Below are 12,956 nucleotides of genomic sequence, written 5' to 3'. Positions count from 1 at the left end.
GCATCCATGTACATTCATTGCAGTGTTCACCACAAGGGGTTTTAGGCGGGCGGCCCGCCCATCAAGTTTTACGGCCGCCCAGTAACTCTCAACACCCGCCCACCAACGTACATCCAGCTGAAATTATTTGTAAAAAGCTTGCATTGTTCTTCCCAAGCCTAAACAAAAGAGTAGTTGCCCAACCCTTTATTTTGCTATTGTTTCAACAGTCCAAACATAAACAATGTCCATTGGAAGTCTGCAAGCAGTTATCAAGTGTATTCATGGCAATGTGTCAATCGCTTGAATTCATTGTCGCCCGACATTGTTGCCACTTATTGCTTACGATACGCAACTACAGTGGTTTCAATTTACAGCTGTATTTTTAATAATCGTCTTCCGATCACGAAAGAAAGAAGTAAATACGAACGAAATGTATATGCACAGAAAATAAACAAATATATTAGCAGATTGCATGTAAACTCGAACAAAAATTTAAATTCTAGCCGTATTTACAATGTTCGCTCGATTTTCATTGTGAAAACAGCATGGAGAAGGCAAACTGATGACCTTTTGGTCTACCCCATTCAACGACCGTCTGCTACCCACCGCTGTTGGCGCTGTAACGATTTAGTATCTAAGTTGCATAGGGGAACAGCGCATTCTGGGTGTTCGTGTACTGAATTCGGAAAGCGGTAATAAACATCAAACATGGCTGCTGGATTAGTTTACCGCGAGTATTTGAAATTGAATAATATTTTAGTTATCTTTTCCACGTACTTTTTTCAATTTATCTATTTTTTTATGTCTAATCTTTCGAGAACATATCAGATTCTTTTATTTTGCCGATTGCTAGCATTTTTTTCTTGAATTCCAAAACAATGTGTGAAAACGCAACGTATCGTGGCCGTACATGCGTAAATGCATCTTACCGTTCGTCGGCACGGGTGAGTACTGATGCCACAAACAAAAATGTTATGGATTTTGTTTTGACAAATTGTCTGTTTTGGCTTTGTGGGCAAATCATCTCGTATATTTTCTACCTTATAACTCAATTATGTTTTGTACTTGCTCTTGGTTACTCGAATTGCATTTCATGAACGCAGAATAATTTGCGAACGCATAAATCACCGATTTCAAACTTTTTGCGTTTCGTAAATATTGATAGTGACCAATCTGTTTGTATTTCAAAAAATTGTAACATGTTCCAATTAAATTAAATTAAAAAGAGAATAGTAAATAACTTAGTGTGTATTGCAGTTCATGTTATAAATGCGAGAATGCTGTATGTAAATGATATGCAAATTAATATGCAAATTTATGCTAATTAGGCCACCCACCAGCTAATTTGGATTGTTGAGAATACTGCATTGATATGTGATGTATATTACCCGAGATATCAGTGTGAAAGTTGGTTAATTATGCAAATTAGGTGATTAATATGCACAAATATTTACCAGAAACTAATTGGGTCTGCATAATTCTAGATTCATTGAAATGTGATGATTAGTACTTTAGATATCAGTAGAAAAGCTAACAATTAATTATGCAAATTAGGTAATTAATATGCACAATTATTTACCCTAAAACTAATCAGGTCTCTGCATAGTCCTAAAAGATCTATGTACCAAGTTTCATTGAAATGCGATGATTAGTACTTGAGATACCCGTGGAAAAGCTGAAAATTAACTAATTATGCAAATTAGGTGATTAATATGCACAATTATTTATCGGAAACAATCAATCTCTGCATATTCCTTGAGTATGTAAGTACCAAGTTTCATTGAAATGTAATGCTCAATACTTATATCAAATGCTGAAAATTAATTAATTATGCAAATTAGGTAATTAATATGTACTGATATTACCATAAAAAACTATCAGGTCTGTGCAGTGTCATATGACATCTATGTACCAAGTTTCATTGAAATGTTTTGATCAGTACTTATATCAAATGCTGAAAATTAATTAATTATGCAAATTAGGTAATTAATATGTACTGATATTACCATAAAAACTATCAGGTCTGTGCAGTGTCAAATGACATCTATGTACCAAGTTTCATTGAAATGTGATGATTAGTACTTATATCAAATGCTGAAAATTAATTAATTATGCAAATTAGGTAATTAATATGAACTGATATTACCATAAAAACTATCAGGTCTGTGCAGTGTCATATGACATCTATGTACCAAGTTTCATTGAAATGTGATGATTAGTACTTGAGATATCAGTGGAAAACCCGAAAATTGACTAATCATTATGCAAATTAGGTAATTAGTATCCACGGATTATTACCAAAACCTAATCAAAACCTAGCATTAGTTCAGAGCATGTATGTACAAAGTTTCATCAAAATCCAATGAGTGGTTGTTTAGATATCAGTGGAACAGTCATAGAACAGCTAAAAATTAGCTAATTATCATGCAAATTAGGTAATTAACGAGCATGGATTTTTACAAAAACCTAATCAAATCTGCGCATTGGCCCAGAGCATCTATGCACCAAGTTTCATCAAAAACCGATGTATGGTTCTTGATATAGCAGTGGAACAGTCGAACACACATACACACACATACACACATACACACACACAGACACACTAACTGCAAAGACTCCCATTATGTGCTTCGCACATGGGAGTCAAAAACCACAAAACACACTGCATCTCAGATTTACTCAAAATGTATTACCCTCTTAAACCAATTGTTTTTTCTAGTTGAATGCATGCTTTATATATTCTTATAAGAGAATGTGGGGAAAAAAGTAAATTTGATATTTTTACAGAAAAAAACCTCTACTACATCCTTAACAATAGTAAAATTATTTTCTGATTTGTTGACGAATGACAAGACTGTTCTTAAAACAGCATATGATCAGTATTTGCTTATATTGGATAAAACACTGAGACCATACCGGTCAGTTTATGGGTCTGGATACAGTGTTCCTGATTTTGATTATAATATTGTCAATCAGTCGTCTAGGTGATTGGTTAATCGAAATGGTTTTACGCTCCACCCTTGTGTCAAATTTATCACAGATAAATCATCAAAGTAATACAGGACTTTGGTATTGTGGTGTGGGTAGTGATGTGACAATAGCACTGCTTTGTGCATTACATGATGCACATGAAAATGAAATAAAATTGAAATGCGGGATTGATAGTTTAACCACATGCAAGGACGAGTTGATCAAAAATGTTAGTTCTACTGTCATATACCACAACTTAAGAACATCTAAGATCCAAAAACAGTGATACCAGTCAGAAGATAATACAGATGGATAAGATTAATCAACTAGATTGTAACAATCTTAATATCATGGACTTTTATAGACAAATATGTTAATCCTTATGTTTGGAATTTTATCTTCCTACAAATGTACTTACATTGACAAATAGTTAAAAATTTAAATTTAACAAAATTTTGTCTGAATTTTGTCTGACAATTCCCACTACCAATAAGATATGTGTACATATTTTAATACATATAGGTACACTCACAAAAATACACACGAAATATTAATTAGAGAATTTATTATATAACTTTGACCAAAAAAATCATTATCAGTCCTTGCCATGATGATGCATTATTCCCAAACTTCATGTGGAAATCCTAATAAATTAGATTTAAATTTCACAACTGGCGGTTTAGCAATATTAGGGATTGTCAACTTGTCTATGGTGGCTGCAAGATTTGAAGAAAAAAATATTGTATTCACCGACATTTATTTTGTAGTAACATTTTTATGTACATGTATACCATAGGGTCCATATTATCTTTTTCTTTCGGAAGCATTTGATTGTAATGTGAATTTTGTTCATCAATACTGTATGATGACGCTATCTTCAGGGCCTACCTGTTATTCAGAGTCCCATGTTGAAGAGGGGGGGACCAGGAAATTAAATGAAAGTTCCATTTACAGTTAAAAAATTGTTTTTTTACGAATAAAATAGCTGATTACATTTAACACCTTGCCCATTGTCTATGAATTTACGTTTTTTATTATTATGAAAATACCGGTAAAAACAATTGATTACAGCTCACAAAAATATTACTGGTATTTCCATCTATTTGATTAGTGGTTCGAGAGTGAATGTTGTCAAGTTCAAGAGTGTGTTTTGACGTACAGCGACGTCAACATTATTGCTACAATCAAAGTTGCGTTGAACAGGAAGTCCATTTTGGGATAGTGCCATTGTCAAATTTTGGAGAGTACAGGACTATTTATACAGGAGACGTCCCAGTAAGGAATTATTAAAATTGTTTGATTTGCATATCAAAATCTTTTATTGGAAGAGAACATGCTCTATATACACCCAAAACAACAACAAACTTGAAACAAAAGATACCGCCTGATCCAAATGATTTAAAAATCGAGTCTTATTGCCCTTGCGTTTCAGAGCGAAAGAAGGTCACAGCCAATCTACCATGATTTTTTGGTTATATCATTAATTCAACCCAGCTGTTAGATAGGTTGTTTATTAGAGGCAAAATTTTGGACGCGAATTACGAATAAAACTGTGATAATAACCAATGGGTTAGAGACCCAATTGATTCTGGGGAACGCAGCGACCAGTGAGGCCCGAAATGACACACAGCTTATGAATTTAGGATGTGAATTCAGTTTTATGACAGACTCCCGGGGAACAAATATTCGTGATGTAATTCACTCTGGTGAGGGAATAGTCAAGGATAAATAAACATGCATGGCGACAATAGTGCAACATTTTATTCCTTGTCTTGCTAGAAGATTTGGATACTTTCTTAGGGGACATACATAAATATTTTTTAAAAGTAAAGTTATACCAGAAATAAATGCAGTTCGCAAATTGCATAGTGACACCGTATTATTTGATTATAGACTCCCGGCAGTGTTCTCCACAAGGGATTTAAAGTGCCTGCGCAATGCCTACCCACACGCTTCCTATTTTAGATCTGTGCCCCACTGAAATGGGCAGTTATTGATTTTTTTGCTGAAAATGATTACTCGTATCCATGTAAATTTGAGATATTTCCCGTGCTGTAGCCACGCCCACCTATCCTGAAACGGTCAACTGTTTCCGGATTTCTCGCCGAAAGTGCGCCACCAAATGCTAAAATATGAGAGGAAGCCATACCTCTGGGCCGTACTTTTATATCACTGTGTCATTCAACATACTTTTAAACGATATACATTTTTTGATCGGCGTTTCTTTTTTTGTGTCTATTTTATTTTATTTTTGAGAGAGAGAATTTTTAGAAGTTGTTTTCACAACAAACATTTATGATGGTTAAACATTGTGTTGTGGGCGGTTGCAGTAATGCGTATAGTCATAGTGTAAGTATTTACACGTTTCCTTTCCGAAGGTGCGAAATCGGTGGACGAAAGCCATGAAAATAACAAGAAAATGTTGGGGTGGACTTCCTCCTTACAGCGTCAAATGTAGTGTCCACTTCACCTCAGATTCTTTTTTTCATAAAACTGTCCTTCTTCATGACAAAACAACTAGGTTTTAACGAGAAACGCCAACAACTTAAACCTGGCGCAATACAAAACGTTTTCAAAAAAATAGATTCCGGACCAGCCCATGATCACTGAGGCGGATTTTAGAAGGGAGAGAGACGCCGGGTAAGTGTTTCAAATGATTTGACTTTTTTTGCGATCCTGATTATTGCTTTATAGAGACCACCCGTGTTATGTAAAAGGAAGCAGGAATTTAGATAATGACACGACAACGAAGCGTCGGACAAACAGGAAATTACGCAGCCCTGTTTTCATTTTCGCAGGCTAAAAGTGTCTGAATTGTTCGGTGATTGGTGTTGAATGTCGAATTCACACCTTTGTTGCCTTTACTTGCAGCTTGATCTGCGTAATAATTTATGGAATAAGAATCCGGGCTTGGGCTGTCAATGTGTTTCCAACAAGTATTTTTTTAATATGATGTCATAATTATGAAAATCACGTTAAATCCACTCTCAACTATTTTTGTTATCCAATTAAACGTCGCCATTCACGCACTTGTCCCCGTCATGACCCGACGCGTTCACCCATCACAACAAATTTATTTCAACGCGGCTGTCATTTATTTAGTAACTGTGATTTGTCGTTTTTTTTAATTATTTCTCTATTTTATTGATCACTATAATTTAATGTTTAGAATGTCAAAATATGTTCTCTTTTTATTTTAATTTTGAATGTGTTTTTTTTTACTCAGACGATCGTTGAAATAAAACAGTGTAGTGACGTGCCTAGTAACCTGCTAAATAACAAGACGATTCAGGCGTCAAATTCGATTTTGTCCAGTGCCGGGGTCCAGCAACAGTGTACAAACATGTGACAGTGACGACCACGGTGACTAGCTACACCTAACCCGACATATTTCGCATCTGACTCAACCCCATGCAACAAACTTGATACTAATGTGTTCATTATGGTCCATTCTTACTCGACGAACAAGTACATAAGTGGCAATTTAGTCAAAGATGAGAAAACAGCACAAGAAATTCGCCTTATTTACACGCATCGGCAATGCAAGCTACCCAGCAACTTCCCCTTCTGACGTCACAAGGGGAATTTCTGTATGCAAATGAGAAGCTAATGAGGAGCCTCGTTTTAAAATACACAAAAATAAAGTTGCCGTAGACTGAGTTTAAAACGCATTTTTTCACTTAAAAAAATAATTTATTGCTTACAAACATAAAAATTAATAAAATTTATGTATCAATGGATAATTTTAGGCGTGAAAATAGCAGCCATTTCACAGGCACTTTAAGAGGGGTGCAGTGCCCCTCTATAATTTATTTGCGCCTGCCCCTCTTCAATTTTTAGTCCTCCTCTATTCATCTTCAGCGCCCTCCTTTCTTTTTGGTGAACAACTGTTTAACCGGAGTCGTTATTGATAGACCTCTCATAAACTGACAGGCAATAAAACAAAGGACTAAAAGACAGATAGTGGTCTAGATGACAACTAGAACAATGAATTGGATGTCTGGAAAAAACAACTGCCTGAATAAATAAACAAAAACTAGATGCGTGAAGTGATTGACACCAGCACTACGTTGATCACGACATGGGAGAGTCGAAACAAGTTCCATCATCATTCCTGAATTAGCTCAGATATTTAAGAACAATAGAACCAACAACAATTTATTGGTCCAATTGCTTGTTACTTGCCTTTTATTGATGAAAAGTAAAAAGATTCATCAAAACAAAATGTACAGTAAACAATTGAAACAACATGGTACTAGTATCTGGTTTGACCTTTGTCCACAGTACCCATCATGCAATCAACATAATAATAAGAATTGTTGATTGCATCTTTAGAAATATACATTTCTTTCAGTATATAGCAATAGAAATATTAATCAATACAGAAAAATAAAATAAAATATAACAAGTTAGTAAGAATTTTAAAAAGTAAATAAAATATAATAAGTTCAAATCACATGTTTTTTGTGCGTTGTTGGAATGCCATGAAGATAAATTGTGCAACGTGCTTAATTGAGGTTTTGTCTGTTATTGTCATTATACATTGAAATTTTTCATTATTAGTTTTGATTTCTTTTGGGAATATTATATGTGAGAACAAATCTTGCCGTAATGTCATGTATTTTGGACAAACTATTAGTAAATGTTCTTCATCTTCTACATTATGCGAATCACAATGTAGACAAATTCTATCTTGTAATGTTGTTTTGGGGTGTGTGTACATTTACAGAATATTACTATTTTGTTTTAAATAAACAAATTTGTCCTACAAGTACAAATGAATGACGTTTCTGGTTATTTCTATTCATACTTTTCTGCCATGCTGTCAGTACTTGCCTAAACAGATGACTACCAGCTTATATAACTTATAGCCCAGCAGACTATAATCAAAATGTTGTTAACTTCGAGTCGATGTAAGTTTATGATCGCCATTTTGTTCTACAAGACACTGTGGTTAGTTGGCTATAACAATCATCTATTTATAGAAACTCCTACAGTGTATAAGAATGTGTACGTACAATACATACCTTTATCGAATATTAACAATATTGTCATTCCATTCAAAGTAGGTATATAATTCGTTATCACTTGAATCAAGCCAAAAAAGGCCGACACATAACGGTTGCAGTCACTGACGAATAAGCGCTAATCGAGACCGTTTTACGCGTTGACCTTAGAAGGGCGCCACAAGAGGGCGAGCTATGCGGCACGTTTTTCGAGTCAAATCAAACACTAAAAAAAAAACATTTCTTGCTAAAATCACAGACATTAAAAAACTAAACACGAGTAAGAAACAAAAGCGAACCATTTACAAATAATAATAATGATAATAACACTTTATTAAAGAAATTACAATCTTCTTAGGCTCTGAATAATAAAGTTAAAGCGGGAGGGGGGGGGGGGGGGGTCGTCACCTGCACATGCGTCAGATGGCCACAGCATGTCACTGTTTACAAACAAGCGTCTACCCACGAGCCTTTGCGTTTTTAGCGTCTGTGTTATCATCGCTTGGGACTCAATCAGGTGACGACCCTCCGCTTTCAATTAATAAACTAATAAATAAATTAATTTATTAATGAACACATAAATTTTATAATAAAAGTATCGAAAAAAGTGAAAGAGAGAATAATAACACCACTATATACATGTATAAGTGTTTTCAAAATAGAGGAACCAAATATATACAAATTGTCAGAAAATATCTAAATATTGACAGGTTTTATTTTCTTCTAAAATGTAATCGATATTTTCAAGTGTATTTTATTATTATTATTATTTATTTTCTTTATCTTCTAGATTTTTTCAACTTTATCAAGATTTCAATGGGGACACGATTCAATAACGATTAATACTAACTTCTCTTCTCGTAAGTTATTGTTTTCAAGACCCCACATCTGGATATGGTTTCAATAAAGATTATTAATATTAATTGCTCCCCCAATCACTCTACTACACGTACGTCGAGGCTCTTGAAATTACAGAGTACGGATATATTCCAAACTCAGAATATAATTACCCAATATTTGCATTTCATATTTCTAATTGTTATATCCGTATATAATGAGAACATTTCATTTTTATCGAAGCAAATATTAATTCTGTGTCTACAATTGATGGTTATAAAAAATAGTAGAAGTAGTATATGTTATAAATTTGCACATGTTTGACTATGTTACTCTCATGGAACCCTAATTAGTTATTATTTAACCAATCAGAGGCGGCGGCACGACATTTTGTATGGGGGCGAGATCTACTCACCAACCATGCGCCGAAGACGCGACCTTACTGGGCATGCTCCCCTTAAAAATGTTGAAATATAGATCCTCTGAAACGCTATTTTCTGCATTTTGAGGGGCACATTTTGCTGACACAAAGGGTTTCAGCTTGATTTCAGGGGGTCCCTGTGGCGCCGCCACTGCCATTAATGAATACCCACAACGTCGCATTGAATAATAATAATAATAATAATAACTTTATTGCATCCTTAGAAATACAATGTTTCTATCAGTTAATAGCAATAAAGATTAGTTGTGATAACTACTACTACAAAAAGAAAGTTAGTTGTTAAAAAAAAAAAAAAGATAAAGCAAGTGTTACATATCAAATGGCATTTTTATTTCTTGATTGAAATGCATTATGAATATAGTTGCCAATCTTGAATGAGGTGAAATCGTGTAAAACGTAAGGCGAAACCGTTTAGAGCAGTATGTGTTTACTATAATTAGACATAATCTTTACCTTGCCGTTTATTCGGTGTTATTTGCTTACTTTACTTCCTATGTCGACAGCAACTATGAGTTTAAAATTATTTCTCAGTACTTATACACTGTTACAATGCTGTACCATTACTTTCACAATCCTACTACAGCCAGATCTGAAAGCCTTTGCCGCATTCTGGCCACGCTATGTGGCGCGGATCGCGTGGACGGGTTTCATGTTCTCTGCACGTAATAAGCTCGGTTATTAAGCATCCTTTTTTTGGGATGCCCGGTGGCCGAGGGGAAGACGTGTAGTGGCGTGAAACTAGGCGATTAGGTGCCGTACGCGAGCGCCGGTTCGAGTCACGCACGCAGTATGTGTTTACTATAATTAGACATAGTCTTTACCTTGCCGTTTATTCGGTGTTATTTGCTTACTCAGAGCCTTCTCAGTCTGAATCCAATATGACGCCGCTGTGCCAGCACGCTATTAACTGAGCAAACACTTCACGATGACCGTCTGTACAATTTCTTCTAACCATTCAGAGATTTTTTCGCTAACTTTCACACATGTGTTGATAAGTATGGCCTTATTTAAAACTCCATATTGGATGTGCTGTCATTTTGCACACATGCTCAAACATACATGTAATAATAGATTTTTGTTACCTTCACCTTTAACTTTATTAATATTATGTAGCATTGGTAAATATATATATATATTGTATCTTCTTTTACGAGATTTTTTTCTAAGTGGTTCCACGGAATCAAATTTGTCCCGACCTTAACATAAGGCGCGTGATTCGTCGGCGAGGGCGCAGTAGAATCAAATGTAAGGGCAATTCTTCATCTTTTTCACTCGGTTTTTTTTCTATATTTTGTATTCTTATCGGGGCGTGAATGTGTAAGAAAATTGCATTTTTGTCACCCGACATACTTTAGTACTGAACAATAAAAGATAATTGATAAATCATAATTAATTAATATATCATTTTCCCCAGAAAATTAGATACAACATGTTCACTATCACACATAGATGCCAATAAAGCGTTCATATACGTTATAATTAATAGATCTGTAGAAACACGAAAAGGTGATAATGCTCTTAGAAACCAACATAGAGCTGCTAGTACTGCAGTTGAAAAGCGTGCGGGTAGGAATTTTAGCTCCAATAAAAAACATTCATATCTGATAAACCCGCTCCGTATTTCACCAGGTTCTTCACCATTCTTCCACACTAAAGGTTCTGTCGTTGCCGGGTACGATACTAGTACGGATTTCTGGAACACTTATTGATATAGTGTGTGGAAACTAATTCTGGATTCTAACGCTGATTTATTTGTTTTACCTGGAGTAATTTATGACTTCAAGTTCATTATTGAGTTGACAATAATTGCACTGTTGCAGTGTTTTACAGTACGTAGGCTTGTCATGATGACGGTGTTGATAACGATGCGTAGAACGTGCCATCGTCTTGTTTCAGAAGCCGACTCATAAATTAAAAAAACAAACAGAATTTATTCATTTTGCAACAAACTGTACTCCAAGGCAATATAGCGATGTTGACTTAAAAAAAGTTGGGGGTCACCAGCCTTATTTTCGAGATATTGGTGGTTTTATTTTAGTGGAAAGTCGCAATTTCGGCACAATCATAATGTTTTTACCATAGGTTCCTATGGCAGAGATATTGTGCAATATCTCAAAATCTAACCTGGTGACATAGGCTAAAAAAATCATATATTGTTAATAAAAGAGTACTTTTTGTTGTTCTGAATTAATTTTAAAAATCTGGATTTTAAAAAGTGTCAAAAAATGAATTGTTCTAAAAACAGCGATTTTCAAGAAATATTAGGACACGTTTCTCAAAAAACTTAAACCGCGGGTCTGGGTGTATAAAAGGAAAGATGGCCGCCACTTTTCAGTATGCAAATGACACTCAAGCGTGAAACATCTCTTCGGGGTGCTCCGCAAAATCACTCTTTTCGGCAATCTTAACGCCTGTGGTGCTTTATTTTCATGTCGTACACAAACATGAATATGTCCGCGATACAACTGCGATGTTAATTTACGAGTTCGGTGCGATATCAGTGTGATTTCCGCGTAAAAGCGACGGAAAAGCATGATTCAAACAGTCGTTTTGACTGCTCAAACTGGCTGTCAGTCATGGGTTTATGTAAATGTAAGGTGTTAGTCCCGAGTTGTTTGTTCAATCTCTAGGTATGTTTATGTAATTACGGAGTTGATCATGTAAGTGATATCGTGGAGCTAATAAGAAATGATATGCTGTGAGCTGTTTGTCCGTCCGTTCATCTCAGGGGACATCGTCGGCGCTCCGTGAAGCGGTCCGATCCGAGCGAGTGCGAATCGCACGAGCTGGGGTGTGCGCGAGAGGGGAGGGACTTTGCGTAAACATACCAATAATTTCTGTAGTGTGTGTGCGCAAAGAAAGACATTCGCGGTTACAGGGCTGGGAAAATAAAAAAAAAATGGTTTTCACTCTGATATCGATGAAAAGAGTCGAGGGAGTCCCAAATACGTCCCCGACAAATTTCTCTTCGTTCTCGAAATAAATAAATTGAAAGGTCTCACAAAAAATTATAATGTTCCCTGAAACATGTCCCTGCAGTGAAATATTTAGCCCTTTTTGTCACGTACTAGTATGAGCCGCACATATATTCATGTATATTTGGCGTCGGACCCGTGCCGCACAGCCGTATACGTATAATAAAGTTTTTTTTTGTTTTTGTTTTTTTGACGTTGCATAACGTCATTATTGCCTAGACGACAAGACACATTATGGCAAACGTTGTAGGACAACTACATTGTGTAGGTCATTCAAATAAACTACAGTTATTTCATGATGCAAGTAATTGACAATACGGTAGTTCTCTTTTTGGAATATTTGTTGGCCCTGAAAAGGGCCGTTTGGTTCGTTTGTATCAATGAAAGACACGTATTTTTCAGTACCAGAGATGACCCATATAAGGCACGCCTGGGAGATTGGGATACAGTCCGCGTATCTGTCTTACAACACACTCCGGCATCACTTCTCTTTGTGTTACCACAACGTCATCAGCCCTCATAAGTTGTGACTTGCGCTGGATGTATCTTTCGTCAGTCCACGCATTTCGTCGTCCGAGCATCGTCCAATACTTTTTGTATAAACGACGCCTAATAGCAGCGTTGTTGTCACACGGACCCTGGCCATTTCCCAACCAATCTTGCCTGTTTGTTGTCACACAAGGTTGACTAAGACAAAACCGACACTCGTTTTGCCCGACGACTCTCTCAACAACCAGATCAGGC

General features: G+C 35.8%; 1 protein-coding gene across 1 annotated transcript in view; it reads right to left on the bottom strand.

Moving 5' to 3' along the window:
• LOC146735769 (uncharacterized) overlaps positions 1–8,114 on the bottom strand; it is a 35,466-nt gene extending 27,352 nt beyond the window's left edge. The window contains exon 1 of the mRNA XM_085506639.1: positions 7,980–8,114. The gene's annotated coding sequence lies outside the window, so the exon portion shown is untranslated. The remainder of the gene's footprint in view (positions 1–7,979) is intronic.
• Between the last annotated feature and the right edge of the window lie 4,842 nt (positions 8,115–12,956).

This window comes from Saccoglossus kowalevskii, chromosome 12 (assembly GCF_978046115.1).
Source record: "Saccoglossus kowalevskii chromosome 12, keSacKowa6.1, whole genome shotgun sequence".
Taxonomy (NCBI): domain Eukaryota; kingdom Metazoa; phylum Hemichordata; class Enteropneusta; family Harrimaniidae; genus Saccoglossus; species Saccoglossus kowalevskii.
The sequence above is the reverse complement of the archived record's forward strand: the minus strand, read 5'-3'. Positions and strand labels throughout refer to the sequence as shown.